Source organism: Salmo salar, chromosome ssa06, assembly GCF_905237065.1.
Source record: "Salmo salar chromosome ssa06, Ssal_v3.1, whole genome shotgun sequence".
Classification (NCBI taxonomy): Eukaryota; Metazoa; Chordata; class Actinopteri; order Salmoniformes; family Salmonidae; genus Salmo; species Salmo salar.
The window spans coordinates 79,561,899-79,574,423 of record NC_059447.1 but is presented as its reverse complement, the minus strand read 5'-3'; the positions used below and the strand labels follow the sequence as shown (position 1 = coordinate 79,574,423).

At 43.0% G+C, this 12,525-nt stretch overlaps 1 pseudogene; it reads right to left on the bottom strand.

Annotated features, from left to right (window-relative positions):
- Nucleotides 1-12,525, bottom strand: part of LOC106608144 (myelin transcription factor 1-like protein) — a 286,795-nt pseudogene that overhangs the window by 50,092 nt on the left and 224,178 nt on the right.

Genomic DNA, 12,525 nt, shown 5'->3' with positions numbered 1-12,525 from the left:
GTGGGGTTGTACTAACACAGTTTAGTGGGGTTGTACTAACACAGTATAGTGGGGTTGTACTAAAACTGTATTGTGAGGTTCTACTAACACAGTATGGTGGAGTTGTATTGTGTGGTTGTACTAACACAGTATGGTGGGGTTGTATTGTGGGGTTGTACTAACACAGTATGGTGGGGTTGTATTGTGGGGTTGTGCTAACACAGTATAGTGGAGTTGTACTAACACATTATGGTGGGGTTGTATAGTTTGGTTGTGCTAACACAGTGTGGTGGGTTTGTACTGACACAGTATGGTGGGGTTGTGCTAACACAGTATGGTAGGGTTGTAGTAACACAGTATGGTGGGGTTTATAGTGGGGTTGTACTAACACAGTATGGTGGGGGTTGTACTAACACAATATAGTGGGGTTGTACTAACACAGTATGGTGGCGTTCTGCTAACACAGTATAGTGGGGTTGTAGTAACACGGTATGTTGGGGTTGTACTAACACAGTATAGTGGGGTTGTACTAAAAGTGTATTGTGGGGTTCTACTAACACAGTATGGTGGGGTTGTATAGTGGGGTTGTACTAACACAGTATGGTGGGGTTGTAGTTACACAGTATGGTGGGGTTGTATAGTGGGGTTGTACTAACACAATATGGTAGGGGTTGTATAGTGGGATTGTACTAACACAATATGGTGGTGTTTTATAGTGGGGTTGTATAGGGAGGTTGTACTAACAAAGTATGGTGGGGTTGTACTAACACAGTATGGTGGGGTTGTCCTAACACAGTATAGTGGGGTTGTACTAACACAGTATGGTGGGGTTGTACTAAATCAGTATAGTGGGGTTGTACTAACACTGTATGATGTGGTTGTGCTAACACAGTATAGTGTGGTTGCATAGTGGGGTTGTACTAACACAGTATCGTGGGGTTGTATAGTGGGGTTGTACTAACACAGTATAGTGGGGTTGTACTAACACAGTATGGTGGGGTTGTACTCACACAGTATAGTGGGGTTGTACTAACACAGTATAGTGGGGTTGTACTGACACAGTATCGTGGGGTTGTATAGTGGGGTTGTGGTAACACAGTATAGTGGGGTTGTGCTAACACAGTATAGTGGTGTTGTACTAACACAGTATAGTGGGGTTGTGCTAACACAGTATAGTGGGATTGTATTTTGGGGTTGTACTAACACAGTATAGTGAGGTTGTATAGTGGGGTTGAACTAACACAGTATAGTGGGGTTGTACTACCATAGTATAGTTGGGTTGTGCTAACACAGTATAGTGGGTTTGTGCTAACACAGTATAGTGGGGTTGTGGTAACACAGTATAGTGGGGTTGTGCTAACACAGTATGGTGGGGTTGTACTAACTCAGTATAGTGGGGTTGTACTAACACAGTATAGTGGGGTTGTACTAACAGAGTATGGTGGGGTTGTGCTAACACAGCATAGTGGGGTTGTATAGTGGGGTTGTACTAACACAGTTTAATGGGGTTGTACTAACACAGTATAGTGGGGTTGTACTAAAACTGTATTGTGGGGTTCTACTAACACAGTATGGTGGGGTTGTATAGTGGGGTTGTACTAACACAGTTTAGTGGGGTTGTACTAACACAGTATATAGTGGGGTGGTACTAAAACTGTATTGTGGGGTTCTACTAACACAGTATGGTGGGGTTGTATAGTGGGGTTGTACTCACACAGTATAGTGGGGTTGTACTAACACAGTATAGTGGGGTTGTACTGACACAGTATGGTGGGGTTATACTAACACAGTATAGTGGGGTTGTATAGTGGGGTTGTGCTAACACAGTATAGTGGGGTTGTGCTAACACAGTATAGTGAGGTTGTATAGTGGGGTTGAACTAACACAGTATAGTGAGGTTGTATAGTGGGGTTGAACTAACACAGTATAGTGGGGTTGTACTACCATAGTATAGTTTGGTTGTACTTCCATAGTATAGTGGGTTTGTGCTAACACAGTATAGTGGGGTTGTGGTAACACAGTATAGTGGGGTTGTGCTAACACAGTATGGTGGGGTTGTACTAACTCAGTATAGTGGGGTTGTACTAACACAGTATAGTGGGGTTGTTCTAACAGAGCATGGTGGGGTTGTGCTAACACAGTATAGTGGGGTTGTATAGTGGGGTTGTACTAACACAGTTTAATGGGGTTGTACTAACACAATATAGTGAGGTTGTACTAAAACTGTATTGTGGGGTTCTACTAACACAGTATGGTGGGGTTGTATAGTGGGGTTGTACTAACACAGTTTAGTGGGGTTGTACTAACACAGTATAGTGGGGTTGTACTAAAACTGTATTGTGGGGTTCTACTAACACAGTATGGTGGAGTTGTATTGTGTGGTTGTACTAACACAGTATGGTGGGGTTGTGCTAGCACAGTGTGGTGGGGGTTGTACTGACACAGTATGGTGGAGTTGTATTGTGTGGTTGTACTAACACAGTATGGTGGGGTTGTATAGTGGGGTTATACTAACACAGTATAGTGTGGTTGTGCTTGCACAGTGTGGTGGGGTTGTACTGACACGGTATGGTTGGGTTGTGCTAACACAGTATAGTGGGGTTGTACTGACACAGTATGGTGGGGTTGTATAGTGAGTGGGGTTGTACTAACACAGTATGATGGGGTTGTGCTAACACAGTATAGTGGGATTGTACTAACACAGTATGGTGGGGATGTATAGTGGGGTTGTACTAACACAGTATAGTGGGGTTGTACTAACACAGTATGGTGGGGTTGTGCTAACACAGTATAGTGGGGTTGTACTAAAACTGTATTGTGGGGTTGTACTAACACAGTGTAGTGGGGATGTACTAACACAGTGTAGTGGGGATGTACTAACACAGTATAGTGGGGTTGTACTAACACAGTATAGTGGGGTTGTATAGTGGGGTTGTACTAACACAGTTCAGTGGGGTTGTATAGTGGGGTTGTACTAACACAGTATAGTGGGGTTGTACTAAAACTGTATAGTGGGGGTTGTACTAACACAGTATGGTGGAGTTGTATTGTGGGGTTGTACTAACACAGTATGATGGTGTTGTGCTAACACAGTATAGTGGTGTTGTATATTGGGGTTGTACTAACACAGTATGGTGGGGTTGAACTAACACAGTACAGTGGGGTTGTACTAAAACAGTATAGTGGGGTTGTACTAACACAGTATAGTGGGGTTGTATAGTGGGATTGTACTAACTCAGTATAGTGGGGTTGTACTAACACAGTGTAGTGGGGATGTACTAACACAGTGTAGTGGGGATGTACTAACACAGTATAGTGGGGTTGTACTAACACAGTATAGTGGGGTTGTATAGTGGGGTTGTACTAACACAGTTCAGTGGGGTTGTATAGTGGGGTTGAACTAACACAGTATAGTGAGGTTGTATAGTGGGGTTGAACTAACACAGTACTAACACAGTATAGTGGGGTTGTACTAAAACTGTATAGTGGGGTTGTACTAACACAGTATGGTGGAGTTGAACTAACACAGTACAGTGGGGTTGTACTAAAACAGTATAGTGGGGTTGTGTTAACACAGTATTGTTTGGTTGAATTAATACAGTATAGTGGGGTTGTGCTAACACAGTATAGTGGGGTTGTACTAACACAGTATAGTGGGGTTGTACTAAAACTGTATTGTGGGGTTCTACTAACACAGTATGGTGGGGTTGTATCGTGGGGTTGTACTAACACAGTTTAGTGGGGTTGTACTAACACAGTATAGTGGGGTTGTACTAAAACTGTATTGTGGGGTTCTACTAACACAGTATGGTGGAGTTGTATTGTGTGGTTGTACTAACACAGTATGGTGGGGTTGTATTGTGGGGTTGTACTAACACAGTATGGTGGGGTTGTATTGTGGGGTTGTGCTAACACAGTATAGTGGAGTTGTACTAACACATTATGGTGGGGTTGTATAGTTTGGTTGTGCTAACACAGTGTGGTGGGTTTGTACTGACACAGTATGGTGGGGTTGTGCTAACACAGTATGGTAGGGTTGTAGTAACACAGTATGGTGGGGTTTATAGTGGGGTTGTACTAACACAGTATGGTGGGGTTGTACTAACACAATATAGTGGGGTTGTACTAACACAGTATGGTGGCGTTCTGCTAACACAGTATAGTGGGGTTGTAGTAACACGGTATGTTGGGGTTGTACTAACACAGTATAGTGGGGTTGTACTAAAAGTGTATTGTGGGGTTCTACTAACACAGTATGGTGGGGTTGTATAGTGGGGTTGTACTAACACAGTATGGTGGGGTTGTAGTTACACAGTATGGTGGGGTTGTATAGTGGGGTTGTACTAACACAATATGGTAGGGGTTGTATAGTGGGATTGTACTAACACAATATGGTGGTGTTTTATAGTGGGGTTGTATAGGGAGGTTGTACTAACAAAGTATGGTGGGGTTGTACTAACACAGTATGGTGGGGTTGTCCTAACACAGTATAGTGGGGTTGTACTAACACAGTATGGTGGGGTTGTACTAAATCAGTATAGTGGGGTTGTACTAACACTGTATGATGTGGTTGTGCTAACACAGTATAGTGTGGTTGCATAGTGGGGTTGTACTAACACAGTATCGTGGGGTTGTATAGTGGGGTTGTACTAACACAGTATAGTGGGGTTGTACTAACACAGTATGGTGGGGTTGTACTCACACAGTATAGTGGGGTTGTACTAACACAGTATAGTGGGGTTGTACTGACACAGTATCGTGGGGTTGTATAGTGGGGTTGTGGTAACACAGTATAGTGGGGTTGTGCTAACACAGTATAGTGGTGTTGTACTAACACAGTATAGTGGGGTTGTGCTAACACAGTATAGTGGGATTGTATTTTGGGGTTGTACTAACACAGTATAGTGAGGTTGTATAGTGGGGTTGAACTAACACAGTATAGTGGGGTTGTACTACCATAGTATAGTTGGGTTGTGCTAACACAGTATAGTGGGTTTGTGCTAACACAGTATAGTGGGGTTGTGGTAACACAGTATAGTGGGGTTGTGCTAACACAGTATGGTGGGGTTGTACTAACTCAGTATAGTGGGGTTGTACTAACACAGTATAGTGGGGTTGTACTAACAGAGTATGGTGGGGTTGTGCTAACACAGCATAGTGGGGTTGTATAGTGGGGTTGTACTAACACAGTTTAATGGGGTTGTACTAACACAGTATAGTGGGGTTGTACTAAAACTGTATTGTGGGGTTCTACTAACACAGTATGGTGGGGTTGTATAGTGGGGTTGTACTAACACAGTTTAGTGGGGTTGTACTAACACAGTATATAGTGGGGTTGGTACTAAAACTGTATTGTGGGGTTCTACTAACACAGTATGGTGGGGTTGTATAGTGGGGTTGTACTCACACAGTATAGTGGGGTTGTACTAACACAGTATAGTGGGGTTGTACTGACACAGTATGGTGGGGTTATACTAACACAGTATAGTGGGGTTGTATAGTGGGGTTGTGCTAACACAGTATAGTGGGGTTGTGCTAACACAGTATAGTGAGGGTTGTATAGTGGGGTTGAACTAACACAGTATAGTGAGGTTGTATAGTGGGGTTGAACTAACACAGTATAGTGGGGTTGTACTACCATAGTATAGTTTGGTTGTACTTCCATAGTATAGTGGGTTTGTGCTAACACAGTATAGTGGGGTTGTGGTAACACAGTATAGTGGGGTTGTGCTAACACAGTATGGTGGGGTTGTACTAACTCAGTATAGTGGGGTTGTACTAACACAGTATAGTGGGGTTGTTCTAACAGAGCATGGTGGGGTTGTGCTAACACAGTATAGTGGGGTTGTATAGTGGGGTTGTACTAACACAGTTTAATGGGGTTGTACTAACACAATATAGTGAGGTTGTACTAAAACTGTATTGTGGGGTTCTACTAACACAGTATGGTGGGGTTGTATAGTGGGGTTGTACTAACACAGTTTAGTGGGGTTGTACTAACACAGTATAGTGGGGTTGTACTAAAACTGTATTGTGGGGTTCTACTAACACAGTATGGTGGAGTTGTATTGTGTGGTTGTACTAACACAGTATGGTGGGGTTGTGCTAGCACAGTGTGGTGGGGTTGTACTGACACAGTATGGTGGAGTTGTATTGTGTGGTTGTACTAACACAGTATGGTGGGGTTGTATAGTGGGGTTATACTAACACAGTATAGTGTGGTTGTGCTTGCACAGTGTGGTGGGGTTGTACTGACACGGTATGGTTGGGTTGTGCTAACACAGTATAGTGGGGTTGTACTGACACAGTATGGTGGGGTTGTATAGTGAGTGGGGTTGTACTAACACAGTATGATGGGGTTGTGCTAACACAGTATAGTGGGGTTGTACTAACACAGTATGGTGGGGATGTATAGTGGGGTTGTACTAACACAGTATAGTGGGGTTGTACTAACACAGTATGGTGGGGTTGTGCTAACACAGTATAGTGGGGTTGTACTAAAACTGTATTGTGGGGTTGTACTAACACAGTGTAGTGGGGATGTACTAACACAGTGTAGTGGGGATGTACTAACACAGTATAGTGGGGTTGTACTAACACAGTATAGTGGGGTTGTATAGTGGGGTTGTACTAACACAGTTCAGTGGGGTTGTATAGTGGGGTTGTACTAACACAGTATAGTGGGGTTGTACTAAAACTGTATAGTGGGGTTGTACTAACACAGTATGGTGGAGTTGTATTGTGGGGTTGTACTAACACAGTATGATGGTGTTGTGCTAACACAGTATAGTGGTGTTGTATATTGGGGTTGTACTAACACAGTATGGTGGGGTTGAACTAACACAGTACAGTGGGGTTGTACTAAAACAGTATAGTGGGGTTGTACTAACACAGTATAGTGGGGTTGTATAGTGGGATTGTACTAACTCAGTATAGTGGGGTTGTACTAACACAGTGTAGTGGGGATGTACTAACACAGTGTAGTGGGGATGTACTAACACAGTATAGTGGGGTTGTACTAACACAGTATAGTGGGGTTGTATAGTGGGGTTGTACTAACACAGTTCAGTGGGGTTGTATAGTGGGGTTGAACTAACACAGTATAGTGAGGTTGTATAGTGGGGTTGAACTAACACAGTACTAACACAGTATAGTGGGGTTGTACTAAAACTGTATAGTGGGGTTGTACTAACACAGTATGGTGGAGTTGAACTAACACAGTACAGTGGGGTTGTACTAAAACAGTATAGTGGGGTTGTGTTAACACAGTATTGTTTGGTTGAATTAATACAGTATAGTGGGGTTGTGCTAACACAGTATAGTGGGGTTGTACTAACACAGTATAGTGGGGTTGTACTAACTCAGTATAGTGGGGTTGTACTAACACAGTATAGTGGGGTTGTATAATGGGGTTGTGCTAACACAGTATAGTGGGGTTGTACTAACACAGTATAGTGGGGTTGTACTAACACAGTATAGTGGGGTTGTACTAACACAGTATAGTGGGGTTGTACTATCTCAGTATAGTGGGGTTGTACTAACACAGTGTAGTGGGGTTGTACAAACACAGTATAGTGGGGTTGTCCTAACACAGTATGGTGGGGTTGTACTAACACAGTATGGTGGGGTTGTATAGTGGGGTTGTACTAACACAGTGTGTTGGGGTTGTGCTAACACAGTGTGGTGGGGTTGTGCTAACACTGTATGGTGGGGTTGTACTAACACAGTATAGTGGGGTTGTACTAACACAGTATGGTGGGGTTGTACTAACACAGTTTGATGGGGTTGTATAGTGGGGTTGTGCTAACACTGTATGGTGGGGTTGTACTAACACAGTATAGTGGGATTGTACTAACACAGTATAGTGGGGTTGTACTAACACAGTATAGTGGTGTTGTACTCACACAGTATAGTGGGGTTGTACTAACACAGTATAGTGGTGTTGTACTCACACAGTATAGTGGGGTTGTACTCACACAGTATAGTGGGGTTGTACTAACACAGTATAGTGGGGTTGTACTAACACAGTATAGTGGGGGTTGTAAATTGGGGTTGTACTAACACAGTATGGTGGGGTTGTGCTAACACAGTATAGTGGGGTTGTGCTAACACAGTATAGTGGGGTTGCACTAACACAGTATGGTGGGGTTGTACTAACACAGTATGGTGGGGTTGTACTAACACAGTATAGTGGGGTTGCACTAACACAGTATGGTGGGGTTGTACTAACACAGTATGGTGGGGTTGTACTAACACAGTATAGTGGGGTTGTATAGTGGGGTTGTACTAACACAGTATGGTGGGGTTGTACTAACACAGTATGGTTGGGTTGTGCTAACAAAGTGTGGTTGGGTTGTACTAAGTGTGTATAATTCAATACTTCATCATTTTTAGAAAATCTAACAATTTACATAATCATATGTACAGTACAGTTCATCTATTGCATCTCCAAACCATCCCAAGTCAGTGTAGATTGATTTGAGCTTCTCATGAAATGGATGGATGGTTGATGCTTAGCTTATGCAGTGGAAATGATGACATTACATACATAAATTAGCTAATGTAACTTGGGGAGTTGTGGGAGCCATTTCTCACACAGGAAGACACAATGTAACAGGAGACAAGGAGACATTGAATATGCAATAGCAGACTGAACAAACTTGGTCCTATAACTGGGTTATAATACTGTTTAAATATGGCTTGTTGTGTTACTCCAACATGACCACTGCCTTATGTCATGGGACACTTGAATCATAGTGTAACGCAGCAACATGTATGGATAATTGTGATGTGTACACAGTGTTCACGAGTATAGGAGGAACACTAAAGGGAAGAAGGTGATGATAGTACAGAATTAAAGGATAATAATTACACTATGAAATGGAATCTCTTACTCTGTGGGGCATCTGTAAACAGCAGCTATGTTTAACTGGGGCCTCTTTCTGTGACATCGGTTTCTACAGGAAGAGGTGTGGAGAATAGAGATAGAATTCTATTAGCCTGCTGTACAAAAAGGAGCAACATTCTAGCCTGGTCGCAGATCATTTTGTGCTGTCTTGCTAATAGTTGTTGTCATATCATAACAATGACTATATCAGTTAGCTAAGGCACAAACAGATATGGCTCCACACTAGCAAAATGCGTTGTAACCCTAATAAAATGTGATCCCCTCGCGGGAATGGGTGGCGAACAGGGAGCCATATTCAGAGGGAGGGATTTCAGTTGTTAATAAGCAACTTTGGTGCCTTTTAGATCAGGCAGTATCCAATCAGCCCTGTTCGTCTTCATACACAAGAGGTGTTACTGGATAATACAGGGGGGGTGGGGCATTAGTAATTACTAGTCTGTAAGGGAAGTGTTGTAGCACAGAAGCCCATGAACAGCTGAGAAAACAAGTGACAAACAGAAAGAAGCAGATGAGGAAACCCAACTATGTCATTGGAGTCTGCCTTTATGTCAGTTACTCTTTGCAATGATTTTAACAGCACTACATTAGATGTATATTTTCATATGTTTCAAGTGTTCCATTTCAGGCATCAGCAAACAATCACTATGGAAATAAACATATCCAATTTGAATGAGTGGAATAAGCCGATATCATGATATGACCATGTCTTGTTTTAACTCGGTTACATTGACTAATCAAATACAAATGGCTGTGGGTTTCAACCGTTCTTTTATAGCTCAATGGTTTCAACACACATCCAATTATGGAACATGAAATTGGCATGCTCTCAAGTGTACCATCTACTATCTCTTTATTTCCTAACCCCACATCCTATTCCCCCGTAACCCTTTTCTTTTTTTTCTATGGCATCCCCCCCACCTTACTAGCTCTGACTTTGCTGATAGCTACTTTATTGACGAGAAGTATACTTACTATGACTGTGATTATGTGGTTATCCCACCTAGCTATCTTAAGATGAATGCTCTAACTGTCGCTCTGGATAAGAGTGTCTACAAAATGAAATGAAATCAAATGAGTCTATAAAGCCCCTTTTACATCAGCAGATGTCACAAAGTGCTTATCCAGCTCAGATGTCACAAAGTGCTTATCCAGCTCAGATGTCACAAAGTGCTTATCAAGCTCAGATGTCACAAAGTGCTTATCCAGCTCAGATGTCACAAAGTGCTTGTCCAGCTCAGATGTCACAAAGTGCTTGTCCAGCTCAGATGTCACAAAGTTCTTGTCCAGCTCAGATGTCACAAAGTGCTTATCCAGCTCAGATGTCACAAAGTACTTATCCAGCTCAGATGTCACAAAGTGCTTGTCCAGCTCAGATGTCACAAAGTGCTTGTCCAGCTCAGATGTCACAAAGTGCTTATCCAGCTCAGATGTCACAAAGTGCTTATCCAGCTCAGATGTCACAAAGTGCTTATCCAGCTCAGATGTCACAAAGTGCTTATCCAGCTCAGATGTCACAAAGTGCTTATCCAGAAAATGTAAATGGAGCTTAGCTCATCAGTTGATACAGTGCTTGTCTGACAGTAACTGTTATAGGCCAGGTTGTGCCAGGTTGTGCCAGGTTGTGTTGGTACGTACCATATGTGGAAGCTGGATATTAGCTAAGCTGTTGATGAGAGAGTGGCTGAGGTTGGCTAGCTCGTGCAGTAGGGAGTCATTCTGCTGCTCAATCACTTTGTTCTCGTCCTCTATGGACTTCAGGTTTGTCTCCATAGTGGTGATCTGGGAAAGGGGAAAAATACATTGAATTTAGATAAAGCACTGTGATATTCAGTTTGACAAGAGAGTTTTGACTGACACTGAGGCACTTCCTAATATGCATGCCATTTTCGTATCGCAGTTACTTGGGGGGTTGAAACATCAACTTCTAAACTTTAATCCAGCAACCTGTTTCAAAATTTGCCCAAACTCAGCATTACTTACTACCCTATAATAAATCCTGAATAATAATGAATGCATCTCAAATGAATAATGAATGAATCTTACTTGTGTCCTAAGTTTAATCATGTCTGATTCCACTTGATTGTTCGATTCGTTTAGATCTTTGATTTCTTCATCCAGCTGTTTGATTTCCTCGTCTTTTTCTATTCCTAAAATAAAGGAAACATGAAATAGATTTTAAGATTTGATTAAGCTTGAATATTTGTTGAGTAAACCAGCTAGTGTCCTAGTCAAGGGTTCCTACTGGTATTAGAGCGTTAGCTTACCTTTGCTTGCCCGTTGCTTGATTGTCAACATTTCAACTCCAGTCATTCTGGCTTTCTTCATGGCTGAGGTGGCACGGGGACAGCCGGAGAGACTGGTGAATAAAATCACATGACATGACTCCAACCCTGGTCTCAAGCACATCATTTACATTCTTGATCTGGTACTTGGTTACATTCATACACAGTTGCTTGTGTACATCACAGCCGTGCAGAGCCCCACCCACCTCCGATGTGTCAGGAAGCTCCCACTGACATGTCCCGAACCATCGCAGCCCGGGGTTGGGCACGACATGCCATCTGTCTTCCCGGACTTCCAGGCAAACTGGGAGCCGTTAACGTAGCCGTCCTTCTGCCGTTTGGCCGCCAGGGGGCAGCCTGACGCGCTGCGGTGGGACGCGTACTTCCCCGTCACATGACCCTGTCCGTCGCAGCCTGGGACGGGACACCTGGGGAAAGGAGGGGTCACAACCTCGCTCACCTCACCTGCAGCACACCTGCACCTGCTAACTGTGATTCACAGTGAAATTACTAGAAAAATATTAGCTACTCTAATAAAAACCACCCGCCAGGTTATAACATTTACCCGTGGTTTTACATTGGTATGTCCTTCAGAGTGACATTTGGGCTGATTTTACAATGAGCACAGCGTGTCTGGGGACCGCTCCACCCCGGCAGTGGGGAGATCAGTGTTAATTATGATTGCAATGTTAAATGATGATGATACTGTAGATCCAGTGAACCTCGCAGGGATAGAGGTGGCAGCAACAGCAACAGTTTTGCAGAGATTGGGAGGTGATTGCTGAAAGGACACAGAGTGAACTGTAGATGATTCGCGGCAAGGTCATATTCACTTAATTTTATGGCAATACTTTACCAAATGCCAGAAGTATCTGAAAGATAACCTTACTGTACTGTACTCACTACGTGTACCACCCTGGCTGTAGGGAAATATGAGGTGAAATACAGGACTATGGCTTCGAGAATATGACAAATTAACAGGATACGATACACTATCCATCCGTTCCAAAGGCACACCTGATTGGCTCCTGGTCGTCCTTGTCCTCCTTGCTGTGCAGTATCTTGATCCCGCTCTTCTTGGCCCGTGGACAGCCTGACAGACTAGAGGGGAAAGGTCTTGTGCAGTTCACTACCATCTTAAGAGTATGATTACAACGTCAGTGCATGTGGAGTTCATCACTTCTCAGAATCTGTAAAGTCAGTTTCAGATGATTTCAAGACAAACCATGTAGCCTATAGACCCCCTTTCTGTGACAAGAGGGCGATGCCTGCAAGTTGGTGCTATTCTACTGTATTTTAGTCAATGTCATTCCGACATTGCTCATCCTCATATTTATGTTTCTTAATGACGTTCTT